The sequence below is a fragment of the Sceloporus occidentalis genome, unplaced genomic scaffold, assembly GCF_023333645.1.
Source record: "Sceloporus occidentalis isolate IW3139 unplaced genomic scaffold, rSceOcc1.0.p SCAF_3, whole genome shotgun sequence".
Classification (NCBI taxonomy): domain Eukaryota; kingdom Metazoa; phylum Chordata; class Lepidosauria; order Squamata; family Phrynosomatidae; genus Sceloporus; species Sceloporus occidentalis.
Genome location: NW_028316983.1, coordinates 45,932,764 through 45,956,399, shown reverse-complemented (window position 1 = coordinate 45,956,399; position 23,636 = coordinate 45,932,764). Strand labels below are relative to the sequence as shown.

General features: G+C 44.8%; 1 protein-coding gene across 1 annotated transcript in view; it reads right to left on the bottom strand.

Moving 5' to 3' along the window:
* CSRP1 (cysteine and glycine rich protein 1) overlaps positions 1-21,334 on the bottom strand; it is a 36,009-nt gene extending 14,675 nt beyond the window's left edge. Inside the window, exon 1 of the mRNA XM_089514322.1 lies at positions 21,198-21,334. The gene's annotated coding sequence lies outside the window, so the exon portion shown is untranslated. The remainder of the gene's footprint in view (positions 1-21,197) is intronic.
* Between the last annotated feature and the right edge of the window lie 2,302 nt (positions 21,335-23,636).

Genomic DNA, 23,636 nt, shown 5'->3' with positions numbered 1-23,636 from the left:
GGGCGTGCCTGGTCCCGCCCCGCCCCCATTCCCGGGTGGCTGCCCAACTCTGGGCTCCCAGGGCTGCTGCCTGCCTTCTATAGAGTGCTGCCTATGCAGCTTGTCTGGAGCAGCAGCAGCAGGACAACTGAAACCAGCAGGGGCAGGTTCTGCTGCACTGCCCTGCCTTTATTGGCCAGCCCTCTGCTTCCTTATTTGGGCAACATCCAAGCAGGGAGGAATTTGCATTCAGGCAAGCTGCTTCCCCCTTTTTCTCTTTCCCCTCCTTCTCTTCTTCTTGTTATTCCGTTTTTTTCTCCTCCTCCTCTTCCCCTCCTCTTCCTCCTCTCCTTTTTCTTCCTTTCTTCCCCCTCCTCATCTTCTTTTTCTCTTTCTTCCTCTCTCTAAGCCCCCCTCCTCTTCTTCTCAGGGGTCCAGGGCTTCTCAAGGCTTTGCCCCCATTAGAAAAGAAAAAAAGGCTTTGGATCTGTCCCATAAATCCCTCCTAAGTTGAGACATACCTGGGAAAAAGAGGGGGCGAGGGGTTTGGGGGGGTTGGAGGGGGCAAGGAAAAGGAGGAAGGGGGGAATTGCTAAGAAGACTTGGGAGTGGGAAATGTAATTTGCAGTGGCACAAGGGACTGCCTGTGATCTTGCAAATGCTATGCCTGCTTGGGAGTGGGAAATGTAGTTTGCAATGGCACAAGGGACTGCCTGTGATCTTGCAAATGCTATGGCTGCTTGGAAGTGGGAAATGTAGTTTGCAGTGGCACAAGGGACTGCCTGTGATCTTGGAAATGCTATGGCTGCTTGAGAGTGAGAAATGTAGTTTTCAGTGGCACAAGGGACAGCCTGTGATCTTGCAAATGCTAGCTTGGAAGTGGGAAATGTTCTTGTAGAATTTGGGGGGGGGGGTGTTTGGCCAGAAAGAGAAGTACATTTGAGCCTTCTGTCTAGGAATAATGCCAAAATGTCCTCCATTTTGAGCATGCCTAAGAAACATGCATTTATATTCACATTTTAAAAAAATTATCAATTTTTTCATGTGTCCTCCATTTTTAAAAAAACGTGTCCTACATTTGAAAATGTGGCCCTACAGTTGTCCTACATTTGTCCCGGTTTGGAGGTCCTGCCTTATGGCAACCCTATACTAGGGCTCACTTTTGAACAGACATGCTAGAATTTGCAGTATAGATGCATATTTCTTAAGCCTTTCGAATAGATGGTAGAAAACTCAAAGCACAAGTCCTTTCAGTGCTAGTGATCATCAATGGATGATGGAATGCATAGCTCCTCTCTACTGACATATACCTAAGGAAGCAAGGTGGACAATCCATAGACCCCAAGTAGTACCACTTGTTCCTCTGAAAGGGATGGAGGGAAGGAGGGAGTGATGGTGGAAGGAAAGAGAGGGCCCATACAGACAGGCCAAAATAAAGCTGCTTCGGGTCACTTTGGATGTATGCTGTTTAAATGATGCATGCATCCTAAGTGTCCAAAAGCCACGCTCCAGTCCTTAGGACTGGAGTGTGGCTCTGACACGGCTTTTGACACAGCTTCCAGACTCTTAGGACGCATGCATCATTTAAACATTATACCTCCAAAGTGACCCAAAGCAGCTTTATTTTGGCATGTCTGTATGGGGCCAGAGTTCATAAACTGGGCCTCTATCTAGAATCCCAGCTCACATATTTTAAGCAAGAGAGCATACACCATAATGTTAGTACTTTTTTGGCAAAACAAAAGAGACCATCTCTCTGCTCTTTCCATCACTTGGAAAATAAAATAGCTTGTTCTGAACATCTTATTTTTGCTAACAAAGGGGCTCGACAGACCACCCTGAAAGGGTAGGCTGGAAGCACCCGTTTTTGCCCCTGAGGGACGCTGCAGCAGCCAAACCGTACGGCATCCCACCACACAAAAAAGAGGGTTCCCGTGGTGTATGCCATGAGTGCGCCATTGGTGCACTGTCATGCATAGATGACACAAGTGCAGCGCTGCGGCATGCGGATGTGCCACCACGCTTGCATCATCATTATTATTATTATCATGGTGGCCCCCATTTGGATGGGAGGCTGCCATGATGGCAGCGCCGCTGCATGCTAGGGCTCGGGAGCATGCGGATACTCCGCACTTCCAAGCCCCAATTTTGGCCCCAGGCCACCACAAAATCGCAGACTCTACCAGGCCAAAACAAATGAGTGAAATATATATTCACTTTTTAGGCTTCCTTTAATGTAAGATCTTCAGAAACAGACACAACATTGTAATCTTCCTGAGTCATATCCTGTAATTTCTAGTCAAAAGATTGATAGAAGCAAATACACAATCTAAGGGCCCGAACAGATAGGCCAAAAATAAAGCTGCTTTGGATCACTTTGGAGGTATGCTGTTTAAATGATGCATGCGTCCTAAGAGGCCAAAAGCTGCACCATGGCTTTAGCACGGCTTCCGGCCTCTTAGGACTCATGCATCATTTAAATAGTATACCTCCAAAGTGACCTGAAGTAGTGTAAAGTCGAAGGCTTTCAAGGCCGGCATCCATAGTTTTTTGTGAGTTTTTCGGGCTATGTGGCTGTATTCCTGAACCATCTGAACAACATCCACCCCAGGCAGCAGTTTTGCAGTCAGAGGGATCCTCTCATTAAATAAATATTTACTTCTGTTATCTGTTTCAACATAGTCTTTTGCCCATGACATCCTGCAACCCAACCTTCTGTGTTCTCCAGCCCTCCCTCTCAGCCAGCTCATTCCAGCTTGAGGAATGCTTAGATTGCCTTAAAAGGAGATGTGGCTCAGACTTTTCATTTCCTTCTGCTAGAGAAGGAGCCCAGTAAGCTGTGCAGGAAAGAGACCAGCCCGGACTTTCATAAAAGGGAGTGTTGCTAAATGACAACTTCTTTCAGAAGTACAACAGCTGTGACTATGAACATATAAAGAATCAACCCAACTGCTGCAGGTAGCAAAGACAGGACCCTTGGTGGCCAGGTCAGCAAAGAAGGGAAGAGATCACTTCAGCAGGTGCAGTTTCTGTCATGAAAACCTGCACCTCCAATATATCCTGTTTGGAACTCAGTAGGGGTTTCTTGTTGAATAATAATGTCCATCATTTCCCACAGTGCCTTGCAGAAGTATTCACACACACACCTTTGACACTGCTGCATTTTGTTATGTTACAAATTAGAATGGAAATGGATTTAACTGTCATTGTTACCACCTGATATACACCTGATAGAAACAAAATACAGTTGCCCCCTTGGCATGTACATATTCAAGCCCCATTAGCTTGAATAGGGGGTGTGTTCCTGTGAGTGGCTGCAGGGTAGGGACATAGATTTCAAGTCCGTGGAAATGGAGGGGTGACTGTACTCAGCATTGTGAAGATATAAAATAATTGTATTGCTGTGGCACAGATGTTATGTAAACAAAAACAAATTGGTTGTATATGTAGTCATCCTATTTGCTGTAATATGCCTAAACAAGCTCTGATGCAACCCACTGACTTCAGAAGTCACATAAATAGTTGAACCACGTCTACCTGGGTGCAACTGCAGTGCCACATGATTGTAGCATGTCCACCAAAACTCTGTTACCAGGAAATGAGGACATTAATCAGAGAAGCATCCAAGAAGTCAACGATAGCTCTAAAGTAGCTGGAGAGCTCTGCAGCTGAAATGGGAAAAACTATCCATGGAACAACTATCACCTGAATATTTCACAAGCTAGGATTTATGGAAGAGTATGAGAGGAAAGGTATTGCTTAAACAAACCTATCAAATGCCATCTGGGTTTTGCAAAAAGCCATGTGGGAAACACAACAAATGTGTGGACAAAGATCTGATGAGACCAAAACCTTTTGGTCTTTCTGTAAAACTCCATGTGGTGCAAACAGCCTTCAGCGTTACAGGGGAAGGCGAGATCGATGCTTAATATCTATCTCTCCTTCCTATCCCTCTCCTAACCAAAGGAACCTGAGGGTCATTCCAACCGTACCACAAACCCTGTCTCTGCTCCTGTGCAACGCCAGGTCCATTAACAACAAGTCCCACATCATCTACGACTTGCTCGAGAACAACAACTGTGACCTGGCTTGCATTACTGAGACCTGGCTTGGGCCTGAAGGGGAAGCTGTGTGGGCTCAGGCCCTACCTGCCGGGTACTCAGTGAAGGACCAGACCAGGTTAGGTGGGCGGGGGGGGGGGGGTTGCCTTGGTCCATAAGACCACCTTGTCTCTATCCAGGAACCATGTTCGTCAAACTTCCTATATCGAGTGCATTTACTTGACCCTGAAGGCCAGGGACAGTCTAGGGATTTTGTTGGTGTATCGGCCACCCCGTGCGCTAACAGACTCCCTTAACAAGCTGACACAGTTGGTCTCGGAGCTGATGCTGGAATCACCCCGGCTTTTGGTCCTCGGTGATTTCAACATCCCCTTCGCAGCCAACTATGTTCCATCCGGTGCGGCTCGTGAATTCATGGATACCATGACAGCCATGGGCCTGTCTCAACTGGTCTCGGGTCCGACGCATTCGGCGGGTAATACACTCGATTTGGTCTTTTGTATGGACATGGAAAATCCGTGGGCGGAAATAACCAACATCTCCGCCTTGTCATGGATGGATCATTTCCTGGTGGAGGCAAAAATCAAGGCTTCTACCCAGATCCCTCCCGGGGGTGGCGGACCTATTAGAATGGTCCACCCTCGAAGGCTGATGGAACCCAAAAGGTTCCAGGAAGCCCTAGAGGGGTACATGGTTGGAAATGACGGCGACTCTGTTGATGCCCTGACTAACATCTGGGACAATGATCTCTCCAGGGCTATACACAGTATCGCTCCCAAGCGTCCTCTCAGGCCTGCTTCCAAAAAGAAGCCCTGGTATACAGAAGATCTCCGGGAAAGGAAGCGGGTACTGCGACGGCCCGACAAGGCTCTCCTAGACCTTCTTTTAAAGGACTACGGAGAGGCGATCGATGCAGCAAAGAATTCGTTCTTTGGTGCATGAATCGCGTCCGCGGAGTCGCGTCCAGCAGAGTTGTTCAGGGTAGTGAGGGAGCTAACTCAGCTCCCTCCTGCCCCGAACCAGATCCTTGAACCTTCTAAGGCCTGCTGTGACCAATTTAACAACTTCTTCGCGGGTAAAACCTCTCGGATAAGCAAAGGTCTTGAAGCCAGCATTAGAGCAGAACTTAGAGTAGAGGCACCCAGAGCTTCCGTGGACTCGGTTGTACTGGATCAGTTTGAGTCTGTGAGTACTGAGGATGTGGACAGGATCCTTAGAAGTGTTAGGAAGACAACCTGCTCTCTCAATCCCTGTCCCTCGTGGCTAGCGGCTCAGGGGGGACCGGTAGTAACTGCATTGTTACACCAGATTATTAATACATCTTTGAGGGAAGGGCAATTTCCAACCAGCTTGAAATTGGCCGTGGTAAAACCCCTGGTGAAAAAGCCCTCCCTCGACCCCCTGATGCATAATAATTATCGGCCCGTTTCGCTATTGCCATTTTTGGGGAAGGTGATCGAGAGGACGGTTGCAATCCAGCTTCAATCGATCTTGGATGAAACGGATTATCTTGACCCATTTCAAACCGGCTTTCGGGCAGGCTACGGGGTTGAGACTGCTATGGTCGCCTTGGTCGATGATCTCCGTCTGGGCATGGACAGGGTAGCGTGTCCCTGTTAGTGCTCTTAGACATCTCAGCGGCTTTCGATACCATAGACCATGGTATCTTTCTGGAGCGCCTGGCAGAGGTGGGAATCGGGGGCACTGCGCTCCAGTGGTTCCGGTCCTACCTCTCCGGGAGGTTCCAGATGGTGCAGCTGGGAGACGTGTGCTCCGATAAGAGGGCCCTAACATCTGGTGTCCCTCAAGGAGCCATTCTGTCTCCTATGCTTTTCAACATTTACATGAAACCGCTGGGAGAGATCATCCGGAGACATGGGGCACGGGGTTATCAGTACGCTGATGACACCCAAATAGTCTTCTCTATGTCTCCGACTGATGCAGTAACCAGGGATGGCATCTCTCCTCTCGTGGCCTGTCTGGAGTCGGTAATGGGTTGGATGAGGGAAAACAGACTCAGCCTGAATCTGGAGAAAACGGAAGTACTCGTGATAGGTTCTCCTGGTCCAGGGATGGCGGTAATTCCACCTGTCCTGAACGGGATCACGCTCCCCGTGAAGGACTCGGTACGCAGTCTCGGGGTGCTCCTTGACTCGTCGCTCCACCTTTCATCTCAGGTGGATGCGACGGTCAGGAGCACCTGTCATCAGCTTCGGCTGATACGCCAGCTGCGTCCCTACCTGGGCCGGAGGGACCTTGAAACTGTAGTACACGCTCTGGTAACCTCTCATTTGGACTTCTGCAACGCGCTCTACATGGGGCAACCCTTGTACCATACCCGGAAGCTGCAATTAGTGCAGAATATGGCAGCCTGACTGGTCACTGGTACATCCAGGGCCAGTCACATAACACCAGTGTTAAAAGACCTTCACTGGCTGCCTATTCGCTTCCGGGCGCAATACAAGGTGATGGTTATCGCCTATAAAGCCCTAAATGGCTTGGGCCCAGGGTATCTAGAGGACCGCCTCTCTTCCTACAATCCGCCCCGCACACTCAGATCATCTGGGCAGCAACTGCTAAGAGTTCCAGAAGCCAGATTAGTTTCAACCTCTAGGAGGGCCTTTACCATCTTGGCCCCCAACCTCTGGAACTCGCTGCCCACTGAGCTCTGCACGGCCGCCTCCCTAGCCCAATTTAAGAAGGGGTTGAAGACATTTTATTCGAGCAAGCCTACCCCTGACTCTTCTCCTGAACACTTTCCCGGCCTCTCCCCCCCTCGTCAGCATTGTAAGCTGGTATGTGCTGTTTTATTGTATTGGTTTTATTGTGTTTTTATTGTATTGTATTGTTTTTGATGTGCACCGCCCTGATCCCTGGAAGGGCGGTATATAAATAAACTACTATTATTATTATTATTATTATTATTATTATTATTCATTGCCCTGAGGGTTCCATATCCACAGTGAAACATGATGGTGGCAGCATCATGTTGTGGGGATGCTTTTCCAATGCAGGAAGAGGGTTGAGGGAAAGATGGATGAAGCCAGACTATAAGGGACCTGAGACTGGAGCAGAGGTTCACCTTCTGGATTGCCATCTGTCAGGGGTGCCTTGATTGTGAACTCCTGCATGGCAAAGGGTTGTACATGATGACTCTTAAGGTCTCCTCCAACTCAGTGAGTCTATGATTCTGATTCCATCAGAATAATGACCCTAAATACACAAGAAAAGCAACATTGAGTCATCTAAAAACAAAGAACTGGATTGTCTTGCAATGGTTCAGTCAACGCTCAGTCTGATTGAGAATCTGTGGCAATAAAATGTGGAAAAGGGAAAGGGGCATGGGTGGATACTTCTTCAAAGCATTCAGTTCTGCATGTTTACTTGCTTGCTTGTGTATGTGCTTGGAGAAAGTGCCTGTGCTATGATAGACTGTGACAGAGCTTCTGACACAAAAATCAAGAAAGTCTGCTTCATGTATTCACCATCACTAACCATGGAGAGATGATAAACCAAAGAATGTGCATGTCTTTGATGGGCAAGCACAAAACAGCACACTACAAGTTGAGGCAAAGTTCAGAAGCTTACTTATCCCAGCTTAAACTTGAACAGCTCATCATACAGTTGACCCAGGGCCAACTACTTTCTCTGTCTATTCAACAAATAATTAGGGAAATCACAAAAAGGCAGTACTGTAGAACTTACTTTGAATTTAAAGCAAACACTGCCACCTGCCTACCAGGCAGTTTCCATCACTGTCAATTCACTGTGTAATATTTTGGGATGTTTAAATTTAGTTCAAACTCTTGACCTGTCACTGAAGAGGCTTGACCACATACTAAATCCAGCATGATGTCAACAAAAATTTTGTTTATATCTAGAAAGATAGACACAATTTAATATTATTATTAAATATGATGATAAAAATAATATGTGGAGGTCAAACACCACTATTTTAGTGGGAAGTCCCATATCTGCAAGATGGAAGCCTGGTGGATGCTACACTAGCATAATAATAGTGGTTGTGTTTTCCAGAAATTGCATAAACGTGGTCCCAAGTGCAGTTAAGCAAACAATAATCATAGCACTCTCTCTCACTCACTCACCTTTGAGTGGATGAATGGGGAGCTAATCAACCATACCCTTGTACAATGGGTAAGCATAGGGCCTTGGCAACTGTTGTACAATTGGCTATTCTGCTGTGGAATCCAGTGTAAACATGGTGGCTTGTATTCATACTATGTTAACAGTGAAGGATCTTACCCTTAGATATCTTGTCTAGCCCCTTGAACCTGGGCAGGATATCTAATCAAATAGCTTTATTTGTATCTGGCTAACCTCATTTCCTGATCTTCATGGTGTTTTGATTTTATTTGCAGCTATTTTATTAGTAGGTAAAACTCAATCTTTGGGATACAGTGGCTTAGTGGTTAAGATGACAGTTCTGATGCTCATAAGGTCAGAAGTATGGCAGTTCAAGGCCCAAGTGCTGCGTGACGAAGTGAGCACCCATTACTAGTCCCAGTTTCTGCCAACCTAGCAATTTGAAAGCATGTAAAAGTGCAAGTAGATAAATAGGTACCACTTCAGTGGAAAGGTAAAAGCATTCTGTGCAGTCATGCTGACCAAATAACTACTGGAGTTGACTTTGGACAATGTTGGCTCCTTAGCTTAGTAACAGAGATGAGCACCACTCTCTACAGTCGGTTATGTAGACATTCATGTCAAAGGGAAACCTTTACCTTCAAAAGTCAAAGTCCTCATTAGTACTGAATCTGATTTCCTTCATAGGGAAAAGAGGTCAAATTAATCATAAAGCTCCATGTCAGTGGATGTTAAGAATTTTTTATCATGGAACGTGTTGAGAATCATATGAACATTATGGACTATCTATCCAGAAAAATGTACTTAAACCAATTTTGAAACCAACAGGGAGGAAACTGAAGGAAAAAACATAATTTGACTTCTGTTTCATGGTCTCCCTATACCACACATTAAGAATCTTTGTTCTATATGCTTGCAAATTACTAATCAGAATAATTTGTTTAAAAAAATAGGCACATTAAGCTGTTCCATACAGATTCATTTGGGCCATAATTCTCTCTTTTGAGTGACAACTGCTTTCTAGGATCTCATACAATGGTCTCATACCACTCATATGTCACTTTCAAAAGGAACATAATTACCTCCTTGTTACATCCCAAAATAATGCATTACAGGTGACTTGGTTATTTGTAACACCTTACTGGAAAGCACAGATTGACCGTTACTAGCCAAAATAGTAACTGATAATCCTATGAGTGGCTGACAAAAGTTGTAGTCCAATACATCCACAGCACACCAGTTTGGGGAAGACTGGGTTAATAAATGATCATGAGTTGGATCCAGACTTAGTAATGCTTAGAAGAGACCCATTAAAATTAATGATGCAACTTAGTCATGACTGAGAGCCTCGACAGACTGGCATCAAAGGCTGGCATCAGGGCAGAGTGGGGGCATTGGGATCCACACAATGTATGCCTCGACTCTGCCCCCATGCCAGCATGATGCCACATGCCCCACCACATGGTGGGTGGCGTCACGGCGCTCCTCTGACACTGCGTCCAGATGATGCAGTGCCAAAGGAGCACCAAAAAGTGCAGCGCCAGCAGCTATGGCACCCTTTCCACAGTGCAAAATGGAGTTGCTTTTTTCTCTATGCAGTCAGGAGAGTGTTTCTTTTTCTCTTGAACCAAGCAGAAAGAATCCTGGATGATTGATTGCTGTTAAACAAACAGAGTCCTTCCCCCACCCGGGCTGTCTGCCGCTGTCTGGGGAGTCAAGGGTGAAACCAAACGCTGAAGCAAAAAGCTTCAAACAGATTTCCTCTTGCTGTGCGCACACAAACACACACTGAAGGAGCCTCCAAGTTTTACCCTCAACATATCCACGGGTCATGGCAAAATCCGTAATTTTGGCCCCAAAACTTGCCCTCGACTTATACATGCTGAAAGCATACAACAACTATAGGTTATGGGTCACCCAATCAAGGTCCCATTCAGGTTGACATGGATGGATTTTTCACCTATTTTAGTGCAGCTGTAAAGATAACATGCAGAATTTATTAATAACAGTATAGACTAGCAAATGATGTGTATATGTTCTGAATTACTGAGAACAAATATAATGGTGTTCTCTTAAATATGACATGCATACATATTCTCTAATACATCCAGATCTTTCCTTAGTTTATTAACTATTCTGCAGATCAACAAGTCCTCTTCCAGATGACTGCTGCTGAGCAGTATCCATGCCCAATCTGTATCTCTTTTGGTTCTAGTAAAGGCCACAGAAGAAATACAGAAATTCTACCTAAACAATGAGGAAATTGAAATAGTAAAAGATTTCCATAACTAGGATCAAACACTGATGAGAATGGAGACTGCAGTCAGGAAATCAGAAGAAGACTAGGAATGAAAAGAAACTTGACAAGATCCTAAAATGTAAATATGTACAAATGAACACTAAAGTAAGACTTTTTCAAGCCATTGTATTCTCCATCATCATGTATAGATGCAAACGCTGGACAATGAGCCTTGGAGGAGGAGGCAGAGGCAAAGGAGGAGGAAGAGGAGGCAAAGGAGGGAGGCAAAGGAGGAGGAAGAGGAGGAGGCAAAAGAGGAGGAGGCGGTGGTGGCGGCAAAGGAGTAAGAGGAGGAGGAGGAGGCAAAGGAGGAAGATAGGCCTCTGGGCCAGGGGAGGGAAAAGTTTTTCTTTTATTTTTAAATATATACAACCCAGTCTTGGTTTTTTATTTTATTTTATTTTTGTTATTAAATAACAAAGTGTCCTCCATTTTGACCATGTCTAAGAAACATGCATTTATATTAACATTTTTTAAAAAATCATTATTTTTGGCGTGTCCTCCATTTTAAAAAATGTGTCCTACATGTGTAGATCTTGTCCTACATTTGTCCCGGTTTGGAGCTCCTGACTTATGGCAACCCTAAGGGTAACTGAATCTATCAAGATGCACAGTGAGCAGTGGTTAAACTTACAGCAAACTGTTAATTGGAAAGAGTATTTGCAACAGATGGGCCACCCAGGCATGTGTTTTTGCCATATGGACCAGAGAAGGGATTTTCCTGGGAAGGTTTGTAGAATGTGAAAGAAGACCAGAAAATAATTTCCCCAAGCACTTATGGCAGCAATTCTTTTAAATACCTTGTCAGCTACAACCCAGCAGTCACCTCATTCTTTATATGACTTGAGTCTGGGCAAAATAGAAGAGATATGTGACAATCATTTTGAAAGAGCAACATTTGGGGCTTATCTGCAAAACAGATTAGCTCATTCCATTTGCATGTGTTGTTTGAATCTCCCAATATCTCCTACTTTTTGTGACAAAAAACCTTCAAAAAGGGGATTACAATACAAATAAAATTTGTGTCAATTGTGCCCATTCCTTGAAACTACATGGCCTCGGTGGTACATGCCTTGGTTACATCCCATTTTGAACTACCATAACACACTGTACTTGGGGCTGCCTTTAAAGTTCAGAAACCATAACTGGTCCAAAGAGCTGCAGCCAGATTGTAGATCTTAGGGCCCAGGCTAGCTCACATAGCCTGGACCTGAGCCATATAGGGTTTTATAGGTCATAACCAGCATTTTGAATTGTGTCCAGAAACCAACTGGCAGCCAGTGGAACTGTTTCAACAGGGGTATTGTGTGGGCTCTGTAACCTGCCCCTGTTAACAAGCTTGTAAAACAGAATGTTTTTAAAGGACCAGCTTGGGGGTGTTGTATCGTTTTAAGTGTTTTAAACAATTTTATCTTTTTTAATTTTTAATTTTTATTCTTTGAATAAGCAATCTATTTTAATATTGTAACAATTTAATTCTGTTTTAATGTATCACTTTTCTATGTTTTTAATTGCATTATTCTTTTAATGTTGTGAGTCGCTGTGTGTTCCAATTCGGAATAATATACATAACTCAGGAGGGACAACTAGCTGTGGATGGGAGGAAATTCTCTCTCTCTCTCTCTCTCTCTCTCTCTCTCTCTCACACACACACACACACACACACACACACACACAGAGTGTCAGTTAGACAGGCACAGACACTGCACTAATGAAAAATAAAGGTAAAACACAACTTCTGGTCACTTCTAGTTTTGTTTTTGTCCAATTTTGGTTTGTTGTTGTTATTCCTCTTAAGGGAGGTGTTGGGGCTTTGGTGGTGGATTTGGGAGAGTGTGAAAAAGAGATTGGGGCTGCATCCAGTCCTTGGGCTGAACTTTCCTCATGCCTGGTACAATTTATACACAATGAATAGTCAGTTGAAAAGCCAAGGTAACAACTCATAATTAAAAACAAAGCAATCAGTTATATAAAATGTTTTCCAAAACAGTGTCTTCACAGAAAGCTTACAAACAAGAACAGAGCTTAGCAAATACATGGAGTCAACACTGAGAAGGCCATCTCTGGTTCCTATCAACTGGAGCTATGAGATCTAGCTAATTTGTAATTGAAATCAGTCTAGTAATCTACACTGTAGCTTTTACATTACATTCTGTCAAACATATGCAGGCTCCTCATCATGAGCTGTTGTGTACACACAAGCAAAATCTTGCTAGTCTCAGGATCCTCAGGAAGGGCTTTCACTCAGACTGTGGCCACCACAGGTCCAGCTGGTGAGGACATGGGAGACAGCCTTCTCAGTGGCAGCTCCCAGCCAGAGGAATTTGCTGGCATCGAAGGCCAGGCTGAACCTCTCTTTGGTGGGATACAGACCACCCAAAAAGGGCGGTCTACCGCCGCCCTGGTTTGCTGCGCGAGGGAGCCGCAGTGGACAAACCGCGCAGCTCACTCGCGCAGCAAAAAGAACCAGCAAAAAGCGGGCTCTTTCTGCAGCGCGGTTGTGACACCGCAAGGTGCCAATGGCGCACTTGCGGCATCACAAAGGCGCCGAGACGTGCGGATGCTAAGCATCCATCACTTCAAAATGGCGGCGCCCGTATGTCTGAAAGCGCCACCCCTCGCACGTCACGACGATGCCAGCAAATTCCTCTGGCTGATTAACTTCAAATCTTAGGATTCCAAAGGGAGTCAAAGAACTGTGGGAGTCAAAGTAGAATGATAGTACTATAACCAAGTAGTGTGAATGGGTTCCTGGGTCAACTGAAAAAGCTGGCCTTGTCTTGTTGGGGCCTGAAACTTGTGTCTTGTTCCTTCTCAAATGTTGAGATGCTACAAGTCAAATGATTACTTTTGATAGCAGTGATGAGGTCAAGAATTTCAGACATGAACATTGGAGTGTGGTCTGTTAACCCTGCTCTTCTAAAACTGTAGTTATAATCTGAATTGAATGTAACTGCCATTAGTTCTTTTTAAAATATGAGGAATATTATTCTAGCTTGGCCCTAAATGTAAACAATAGCATTACAAGGTCAGCTCTCATCCATGTGGTCCAGGATGGGGAAAAGGATGCAGTGGTAGAAGTTTTTTGCATCATGTGATGGTTAATTATACCAGGCAATGGAGCTGAAACAAGACACATTTCCCTTCCTCCCTTGTAATCTAAAGTAGAGAAACTTGTTCTTCTCCATTCAGTCTAATGTTGTTGTTGTGGGCTTTCAAGTAATTTCTCACTTATGGCGTCCCCAAGGGTCAAACCTATCAAGTGTAGCCCTTGCCTTCCTCTGAGGTTGAGAGAGTATATACTACCATTAAATTACATGCATTTAAACATTAATTGTTTGATGTGGGCCTTGAGTGCACTAAAGACCTAGGGGCTAAACAAACTGCCCCTTTGGAGTGTCCTGCTGCCACCCCTTTCGCCGCTGGATTGGGGCCACGGCAACTAATGCCATGGCCCTGATGTGGCCTTTCCCCAATGCTAAAAGGAATGGCAAAATGCTGCTCCTTTTTTGTGCCAGGGAAAAGGCGCCTTTGCCGCCACAGCAGTACTTTTCGGCGCTCCTTTTGGTGCTATGGTGGGGTACAGACCACCAAAAAGAGGCGCCTCCCTGGCGCCTCTCTCTGCTGCACAGGAGCGCTGCAACAAACAAATTGCACGGCCCTGCTACACAGCAAAGAAGGAGCTCCCAAAAGCAAAGCGCCAAAGACGGCGTGGTTACGTCACAGCTGCACAGTACCGTTTGGAGGCAGCGCAGGTGCGAGGTAATCATTATGCGCGCCATATGTATGGCGCTGCGCAACTGCATCGTGTGCATGACATGCTAGGGTTGCGGGGCATGTGCACGCACCACCCCAAGGCAACCCTAGCACGTCATGGACGCGCCGCAAAGGGCTCATCTGGACAGGGCCCAAGTCATTTGGATGCAGCGCCAAAGGAGCACCATGACGCTGCCACTATGCAGTTGGTAGAAGAGTGTGACAGTGGCGTCAGGGGATGCCACGCCCCCACTCTGCCCTAAGGCCGGCGTATAACACCGGTCTGTACAGCCTCTTAAAGCGCAACTAAAACCATCTTCAACCTGGCAGTGACAGGACTAGTTAAACTAGCAACATAAACACAGAAGGGAAAAACTCATGAGATTATTATTGATTAAGAGTTGAAGAGGGTGGCACGTTACATAGCACTACAGAAAAACAGAGAGCCAGTGTGGTGCAGTGGTTCAAGTGTTGGACTCAATGGGAGACTAGGGTTTGAAAGCCATGGAAACCTATTGGGTGATGTTGGGCAAGTCACACTGTCTCAGCCTCAGAGAAAGGCAAACCCATTCTCAAAAAATTGTGCCCCCCCTACAAAAGCCCAGTAATAGGGTCTCCATAAGTCAGAAATGATTGTAAGACACACAAAAACAACAACATTCCAGTCTACAATAAAGTTAGGTCATTGGGTTTAACCCAGTTTACCCCATTAATGTTAATGAGATTCAGGATGGGTGGTCCAAAACACCCTGCAGAAATAATCTAGGTTGAGACCACTTTAACTGCCCTGGCTCAATGCTAGGGAATCCTGGGAATTGTAGTTTATTGTGGCACCAGAGGTCGCTGACAGAGGAGGCTAAATGTCTCACAAACCTACAGTTCCCAGGAATCCCTTGCATTGAGCCAGGGCAGTTCAAGTGGCCTCAAACTGGATTATTTCTGCAGTGCACTTTGGACGCTTGGAAGCAAGCTGAAAATGAAGTCTAAATCATTTATCTCAAGGAAGGGAGAAACCCCAGGGTTTCACAACTGCATCTCTTAAAGAAGTGCTCAACCTCCTTTAAATGTAAATTACAACAAAAGAGACAACTATGATGCAACAAGGCTAAGTCACAGTCGTGACCTGGGGTGAAAAAGGAAAGGGAAATGCCCTCAAAACATATTTATTGGCAGTGCTGTAGTAGAACCCAAGCACACAGGACTGAAGTACTGGGCAGTTGTTAATTAGCAGAAAGAATGAAGTCATTTCTCATTCCATCACCACCCTCCTTTCAGGTTTGGCAATTCCCTTCTAAGGTTAGCTGCACAATCCTCACAGTTGAAGGTGGGGAAGAAGATAGATTTTTTCCAGTAATGATTCATCACTGTGAGCTATTCTTTTGGTAAGGTAAAGTAAAATTTTGGGTGGGTGTGGCTTGGCTCTGAACTAATAATTCAGACCCATAAATTTAACAAATTACCCGTTCTTGGTAGGGATGAAAGGTGACAGAATTGGTTTGCTGACTATGAGATACACGGCCCTTTAGCACTATGTGTTTTGTGCCTCAAGTCTGGAAACCTATGTCCTATCAGGAGTGACTTAGGGAGCTGGAGAAAAGAAGGTTAAGAGGTGATATGATAGCCCTGTTAAAATATTTGAATTGGTGTCATATTGAGAAGGGAGCAAGCTTGTTTTCTCTGCTCCAGAGAACAGGACCTGGAGCAAAGGACTGAAACTACAGGAAAAGCGATTCCACCTAAACATTAGAAGTAAGGGGCAGGGTGAGGGCTGAGCATTCACTTGCTCCAAGCCCTAACAATGACACCTGGGTGCCATTTTGGCATTTGCACCATGATGACGCACCTGCAGCACAGCGCCCAAATGATGCAGCACCAAAGGGACGTCATCATGGTGTGCCTATGATGCCCCTTTTCACAGCTTCTTTTTGCTCCCTTCAGGGACTGGCTCAGTGCCACTGCATGTGATTGTCATGCCACTGCTCCAGGGCGAAAAGGGGCAACTGCATGCCACCCATCTCTATAGCCCCTAATTTTCTAAGAGTAAGAGCTGTTCAACAATGGAACACACTTCCTTGGAGTGTGGTGGAGTCTCCTTCTTTGGAAGTTTTTAAACAGAAGCTGGATGGTCATCTGTCGGGAGCGTTTTCATTGTGTATTCCTGTATGGCAGGGGGTTGGTGTAGATGGTACTTGGGGTCTCTTCCAACTCTATGATTCTAAGTCCTTCTGTCTTATGGCAATCTTAAGGCAAACCTATCACAGGGTTTTCTTGGTATGTTTCTTCAGAGGAGGTTTGCCACTGCCATCCTCTGAGGTGATGGCTCACCCTTTAGCTGCCATGAAAAAATGTAGTTTTTAGCTTAGGGTAGAGTATTTAGGGTATTTAGAATTCTCTGCCATATACTTATAGTGCCTTCCTACTCAGTAAGTGCTCCTTTCAGCCAGTGCCTCACCTCAGTTTTGCCAGTGTGCTTGCCTGTCAAACACTGCTCATGCCCAGGTGTGGGACAGCTCTGCTGGGAGCCTTCAGGACTGAGCTGATGCACCCAACCAAGAGGACTCCATCTTTGGATGCCTAGACCTGGCAGATTCCTGGTGTGGCTGAGAACAGCCCTTGATGTTACTGACACTTTTGGGCCATACGTGGAAGTGGAGTGAGCAAGGCTAATCTGGACTGCTAGCATCTTCCAGTTTCAGAGGTAGCTGCCTGAAAGCCATATTTCAGACTTGAACCCAGATCCCACACTTGTTGTTGTGTGTCTTCAAGTCATTTCTGACTTATGGCAACCCTGTTATGGAGCTTTCTTGGCAAGTTTCTTCAGATGTCATTGCCAACCTCTGAGGCTGAGAAAGTGTAACTTGCCAAAGGTCACCCAGTGGGTTTCCATGGTTGAGCCAGGATTCAAACCCTGGTCTCCAGAGTCATAGTCCAGGGCTCAAATCACTACACCACACTGGTACTTATGCTAGATACACACAAGTGTAATAAGCCAGCATGGATGACGACCCTATGTGAATTAAACACCAGAAGAGCAAATCAAGATATCTCATGTAAAAGCATGTAAATTACCATCAATTATTTCACTTTAACTGCCATGGCTACATTCTTTGATTCTTGGGATTTGAAGTTAAGGAAGGGATATTTAGAATTCTCAGCCAGAGAGCCCTAGTGTTTCACCAAGCTACAAATGCCAGGAATCCATAAGTTGTTGCCATGGCAGTTAAAGTGGAATCATATTACTATCACTGTACTGTGAAAAGGCCATAGTGTTTTTCTCTAGTATGAGAAAAAGACCCTCCTAGAACATCCTATTTGAAGATATGTTGTGTATCTTTTCACATACTCTGGTCTTTTCAACCAAGTTCAAACATGGTAGCCATTGCACTGGTTTTTTAAAATTATCCTTGGACACTCATGACAAGCCCTGGCACTTCAAAATTTTTCAGTACTCATTAGGACATAGCTTGAGCAGCTCTAAGGAAGTAAAATGGAAGGTAATTAGGATCTTGTATCACACCTCTTTAGAGTGGTGAAGGAGGAGGAGGAGAAGAGGTAGTAGTAGTTGTACTAGTAGGTGTATGAATAATCTGTATTGACAATGTGTGCCTGTTACATTCTAATATTCTGATAATATTCTGCATAAGAGCATTGAAACATACTGTTTCCCATTTTTACTGTGGTCCTCTTCACATTTCACTATTTAGTGGCATGTCACTAATATTCTCATGCTGTAGAGAAACTGATGCCAAAAGAATAAAAGGAGTAGCTCAGTGGCCAAATTAAACTAAGTTTTCATGGATTTATGATTGGGTCTGGGATCACCATTCCATACCACCCAAGCAAAATTGTCCACAAGCAAAGAATTAAATCACTTAATGGACAAGGAAATTGCTTTAAGCAAACTCAGCATTTTTTTATCATTTTTTATTTTTACAGTGATTATGTCAAGATTGCAGAGCTTATAGTCAGTTGCAGTCAGAAAGGTTCCAAGCTTGGTCTTCTAAGGAAGGAATCTAGACACCAGTGTAATCATTAGACCATTGAGTAATAGCATACTTTACTATAAATGGATATTCTTTAGTACTAAGAACCAGTCAAAAACTTAAGTAAGCAGCTATTCAATCAGACAAAGCAAAATCAACCAGACAAAACAAGTAATGCCACACCAAATTCTGTTGACTACTAGTACTTTTCCACAACACGCTTAAATCCTAACCAATCTCTCATTTCTCAGGACAGTTAGGAGAACTTCCAACACAAGGTTTGGCAATTCACGCAAAAGCACTTCTCTACATTAAAGAAATAATTCTTAAATACAGTCTGCTTTTCTGGGTAGTATTAACAACCAGGAACTCATTATCTCATAGTTCCTGTGCTGAAATGTTAGTACTGATGATGGCTGATAAAATAAAGTAGAAAAATCAAGTTAAAATAGGAAACAAGATTTGCAGACCTGCACAGAATATAGTTTATGCTGGTATCCTTCCTTTGCTACCATGAATTTAATCCCCTCCCCATACACATACAAATGAAGAAAGGACAAAGAAATGTGCACAAATTCTCCTCCCCACTCCCACACAACAATTTAAAAATACAATTCAGCTCCATTAAAATCTAAAGGAGTTTCATGGGACACTTCATTGGAAGATGGGCACCACCCATACTGCAAACAAGCCTTGCAGTCAGAGAATTTATTCACATTCTTACATCAAATGCCATCTCTGCCAGCTGGGCCACTTTTTTTTTTCTTGCAGAGAAGCCAAGTGCTTAACAAGTACCCAGCTTTGTTCAATGCTTTGAAAGTTTGGCTCCAACTAGGTCTAAAGGTTCTATGGAAGAATTTACATTCAGGATGCAAATGCCATTGAATAAATCTGACAGCTGGTAATTATCACTGTAGAAATAATAAGCTTAGGGCTCTTATCAACACACAGAAGAAGAGCATTATCTGTTATGCAAACCAGAGACTTAGTCTAAGCAACTATCCTAGAGCAAAACTCTTAATGCCAACAAGATTTTATCAGATTGTTTCCATCTATATGGAAAATCAGAGCAGCCAGTGTGCCATGCCAGTTGTTTAGTTATGTCACTATATTGCGGTAACCTTAAGTAGACTACTGTACTATATTCAGTTATGGCTATTGTGCTTCCAAATAGCCTTAAGTTACAGGAGGATATATTTTGGCTGATGTATTAGAATTACATTAAATTAATGAGAAGAATTTAATTTATATTAATAAAAATTATATTCTTGCCTCAAGAAGAAGAGCCTTCCCTCCATCCCAACTGTCATCATCAGACCTGGGAGGGAGTGAACAAGACAGGCCCCATTTCCATCAGGTCTAACTGTGAATTACTGTAACTCATGTTGCTCTCTTTTATTTTATTTTATTTTATTTTATTTTATTGTATTCTCTATATTTTTATTGTTGTAACCTGCCTGGATTCCTTGTGATTGGGCGGGCTATAAATAAATCATTAATATTATATTATTATTATTAGAAGGGCCTTGTAAGACTAATTTGACAATGGAATTAATTACCTGGAGTGGGAGTCGTCTTTTGTTGGAAAGAGTTACAGTACTATGGACAGTAAAAACTGGTTTTTGTTATTATTATTTTAAAAAATGAGTTCTCAGAATCTCCCAGCCAGCATGACTAGTGACTAAGCTGATTGGGGGATTCTGGGAGTTATAGTAAAACAGTAATTTTTGCAAGCCCTGGCTGGAATTTTTAAAGGTGAGTCTAGACAGCCACCTGTTGTGGATTGCTGACTTTCCACCACTGAAAAGAAGATGGGTTTAGAAAACCCTCTACAGCTGTGCAGTTCTTGTGTGTATCAAAGTTTATGAACAGGAAGGAAGCAAGGCCCACAAAGTATATCAGCCAAAATGAAACACACCCATATCCTTTTGGCTGTTCCTTATCACAGTGACGTTCGTGAATTAACCAGAGGTGTGCAGTGCAAAGCAAATATATTGGCTACAGTTGCACTCACACCTTTAAGATTTGTGGCAAAATCAGATTTCTGGGTGAAGAATCCCACATTATAACTTGGAAAAGTTACTTTTTGGACTGCACAGGGCTGTCCTCCTGACTTCATATTGACCTGAAATATTTGCCAATGCCCCGTTTCCAATGACACAAAGTAGCAGAATCACACTTAAAATCCAAGCATGCAGGCCCACTGCACTCAACGGTTATTGCTGACTTCCATGCCTAAAAGACTGCCCAACTTGGAAACTTTACTTTTGGGGATGACTCAGGTCCAGAGGATTCTGGGAATTCTGGTCTCCCTCTGTAATTTTTTCAAGTTCCAGAGTGCAAAGCTTTAAAAAGTTGGAGCATGTACAGAGTTTGGAACAGTCACGTAGAAAAGCGAGCTGCCTCCTCCATTAAAATAACCAATAAATAGATAACCTATCCAGATGCAGTTGTGTTGGCCATGTTTTGTTTTGTTGTTGTTGCTGTGTGCCATCAAATCATTCCTGACTTAGGATGACCCTAAGGCAACCTTATCAGGGGTTTTCTTGGCATGTTTCTTCAGAAGGGGGTTGCCAGGGCCCACGATGATCTTGAAGATCCTAAAGTCCCTCTCATGGAATTTGCCTGGCAAGTTTCTTCAGAGGGGGTTTGCCATTGCCATCCTCTGAGGCTGAGAGTGTGACTGAATGTGCCCCACTCTCTGGAGCTGAGAGAGTGTGACTCACACCGTGGGTTTGACGGCTGAGCAGGGACTTGTACCTTCTTCTCCAGAGTTACATCAGGTAGAGCCTGAAGAAGAGGAAGAAGCCAGTGGAGACTCGAAAGCTTGCAAGCTGTATTTTGTGCCTTTGGCTTTGGCCCCATGAAGGTATCCCTTGCTGGGTTTTCTAGAGAGAGATGTGAGCCAAGGGGCAATATGAGGAAGAGGGACCAAAGTGGGTGCCTCTTAAGGTGCAGGAGGGCGTTGGCCCCCTCCATTAACAGCACTTGAGGCGGGAAAGGCGAGGTGCTTACCTGGCTAATGCTGCTGCTGCTTTGGTCCCCCTCTGTCTGGAGTCAGGCTCTTCTTCCCGCGCCCTGCTCTCTGCTCCCCACTGCAGCTGGCCTGGCCCAAGTCTGGAAGCAACGGGGCTGGTTTTGTGCTCTGCTCCGGGGAAGGAAGGCGTGTCGCCCAGCAGCAGCAGCAGCAGCAGCAGCAGCAGCAGCAGCAGAAGCCAGCCCAAAGAGCCTGGCCCCGCCAGGGAGGGCTGGCCTCCTCCCTTCCCTCGCAAGCAACAATAACGCCAAAGGGCTGATGTCATGGTTCCTGAGAAAAACAGCCAGGGCCCCTTGCCTAGGATGGAGCTTCTTTACAACTCTTACAGAAGCTGCTCTGGGCGACTAGAGAGCCAAGAGCAAGGAAAGTGATAGTGGGTCTCCCTTAACCTTCTCCTTTTCCAGGGCATGCCCTCCATTTCAGCCCTTCTGTCCAGGAGGAATTCCAAAATGGCCTTCATTTTGAGCAGGAAGACGAAGAAGCAGGGGTTCACATTTATGTGAGGGTTTTCTGGGGTCATGGTCCACATTTTTCTGGAATGCCCTACGTTTTTGCTGTGCCTTCTCCTTCTTTGCGGTTATGAGACCTGCTCACCCTGCCTCACTGCAAAGGAGGACAAGGCACCACAGAATGTAAGACATCCAGGAAGCATGTTGTTGTGTGGCTTCAAATCATTTCTGATTTATGGCAACCATAAAGGGGTATTTTATTGGCCAGTTTCTTCAGAGGGGGGTTGCCACTGCCATTCTCTGAGGCTGAGAGAGTGTGACTCACTCAAGATCATCCAGTGCGTTTCATGGCTGAGTTGGGAATCAAGCCCTGGTCTCCAAAGTCAATAGTACAACACTCCAATCACTACACCATATGGGCTCAGGATCTTCTTTAGAATCCCAGGATCATAGAATCAAAGAGTTAGAAGAGACCACAAGGGCCATCCAGTCCAATCCCATTCTGCCATGCAGGAACTCTCAATCAAAGCATCCCCGACAGATAGCCATCTAGCCTCTGTTTCAAAACCTCCAAAGAAGGAGATTCCACCACCCTCCAAGGGAGTGTGTTCCACTGTCAAAGAGCGCTTACTGTTACAAAGTTCCAAATATTTTGGTGGAATCCATTTTCCTGTAGCTTGAATCCATTGCTCCAGGTCATATTCCCTGGAGCAACAGAAAACAAGCTTGCTCCATCCTCAATGACACCCCTTCAAATATTTAAACAGGGCTAGCATATCACCTCATAACCTTCTCTTCTCCAGGCTAAACATCCCCAGTTCCTCATAGGGCATAGTTTCCTGATCCTTCACCATTTGAGTCCCCCTCCTTTGGACATGCTGGCAAAAGCACAAGGGAGGAGGCGGAGGAGTGGAAGCCGGACTCCGATGGAAATGAAAGAGAAAGAAATCACAAGAACCCCCTCCCTCCCCCTCCTCTCTCTCTCTCTCTCTCTCTCTGAGCTTTGTCCTGGTTTTGATGGAGGGGAGGAGGGGGGAGGAAGGAGCTTGAAGGCCCCCAGGGCCTGAAGGGGGGGTCTGGACCCCCAAATCCCCCCTTCCCTACGTCCCTGCGCCATGGCTATGGTGGCCTTTCGAGACCACAAAAAGGAGCCGCTTTTTGCATCTCCTTTTTGCGCCCTTGAAAGGCTGGGTTGGGGCCGCGGTGTAAGGTTCCTTGGCCCCGATCCGGCTGAAGAAGGAGCGGTTGGAGCCGCCCCTTCAGGGCTGTTTGTACAGCTCCTGCCTCTCCAAAATGGGATTGCTGGATGGTATACTTTAATGAAGCTGTCTGATGTTTTTAAATGGGAAGAAGTCCAGACACCTCATATATGTCTTTTGGACCTAACTCTCATAGCTGAAGGAACTTCCCCAAAGTCTTGGGTCCCCCCCCCCCCCCCATAACAGACACAGAATAATGGGGCCAGTGGTCCTCTGCACAGATGACTTTGGTTCAGGAGCCCCAGGTTCCTCCCAGGGCAGCAGAAAGGCCTTAAATTGCAGCAGGGTTAGCCTAAAACATTGTAATGGCAATGAAGCAATATATATTATCCTCCAAAGAGTGGGGACGTATCACTATAGTGTCCATAATGCCAAATTGCCTTCTATTAAATTCTGTTGTCTTTATTTGCAGTCAAATCCTCAGATTAAAATATACATTTGATAGAAAAGAATACACTACACAATAAAATATCTAAATATGAAAATAGCTTAACATAAGTTATGCATTACATATAGTTAACATTGTTCTGCCACTGATGATCTTGTAAGAATTGTCAAATTTTAAACTTAGCTACCTGCTCTGTAAACATCTTGTTGGAATCTTTGAGCAAAATAGTTAAAATAGACTAAGGGGGGGGGGTGGCCTGGGAAAAGCTAAATCATTTGGACTATGTCTTTTCTAGTCCCTTGACAGCAATCACGATGAAAG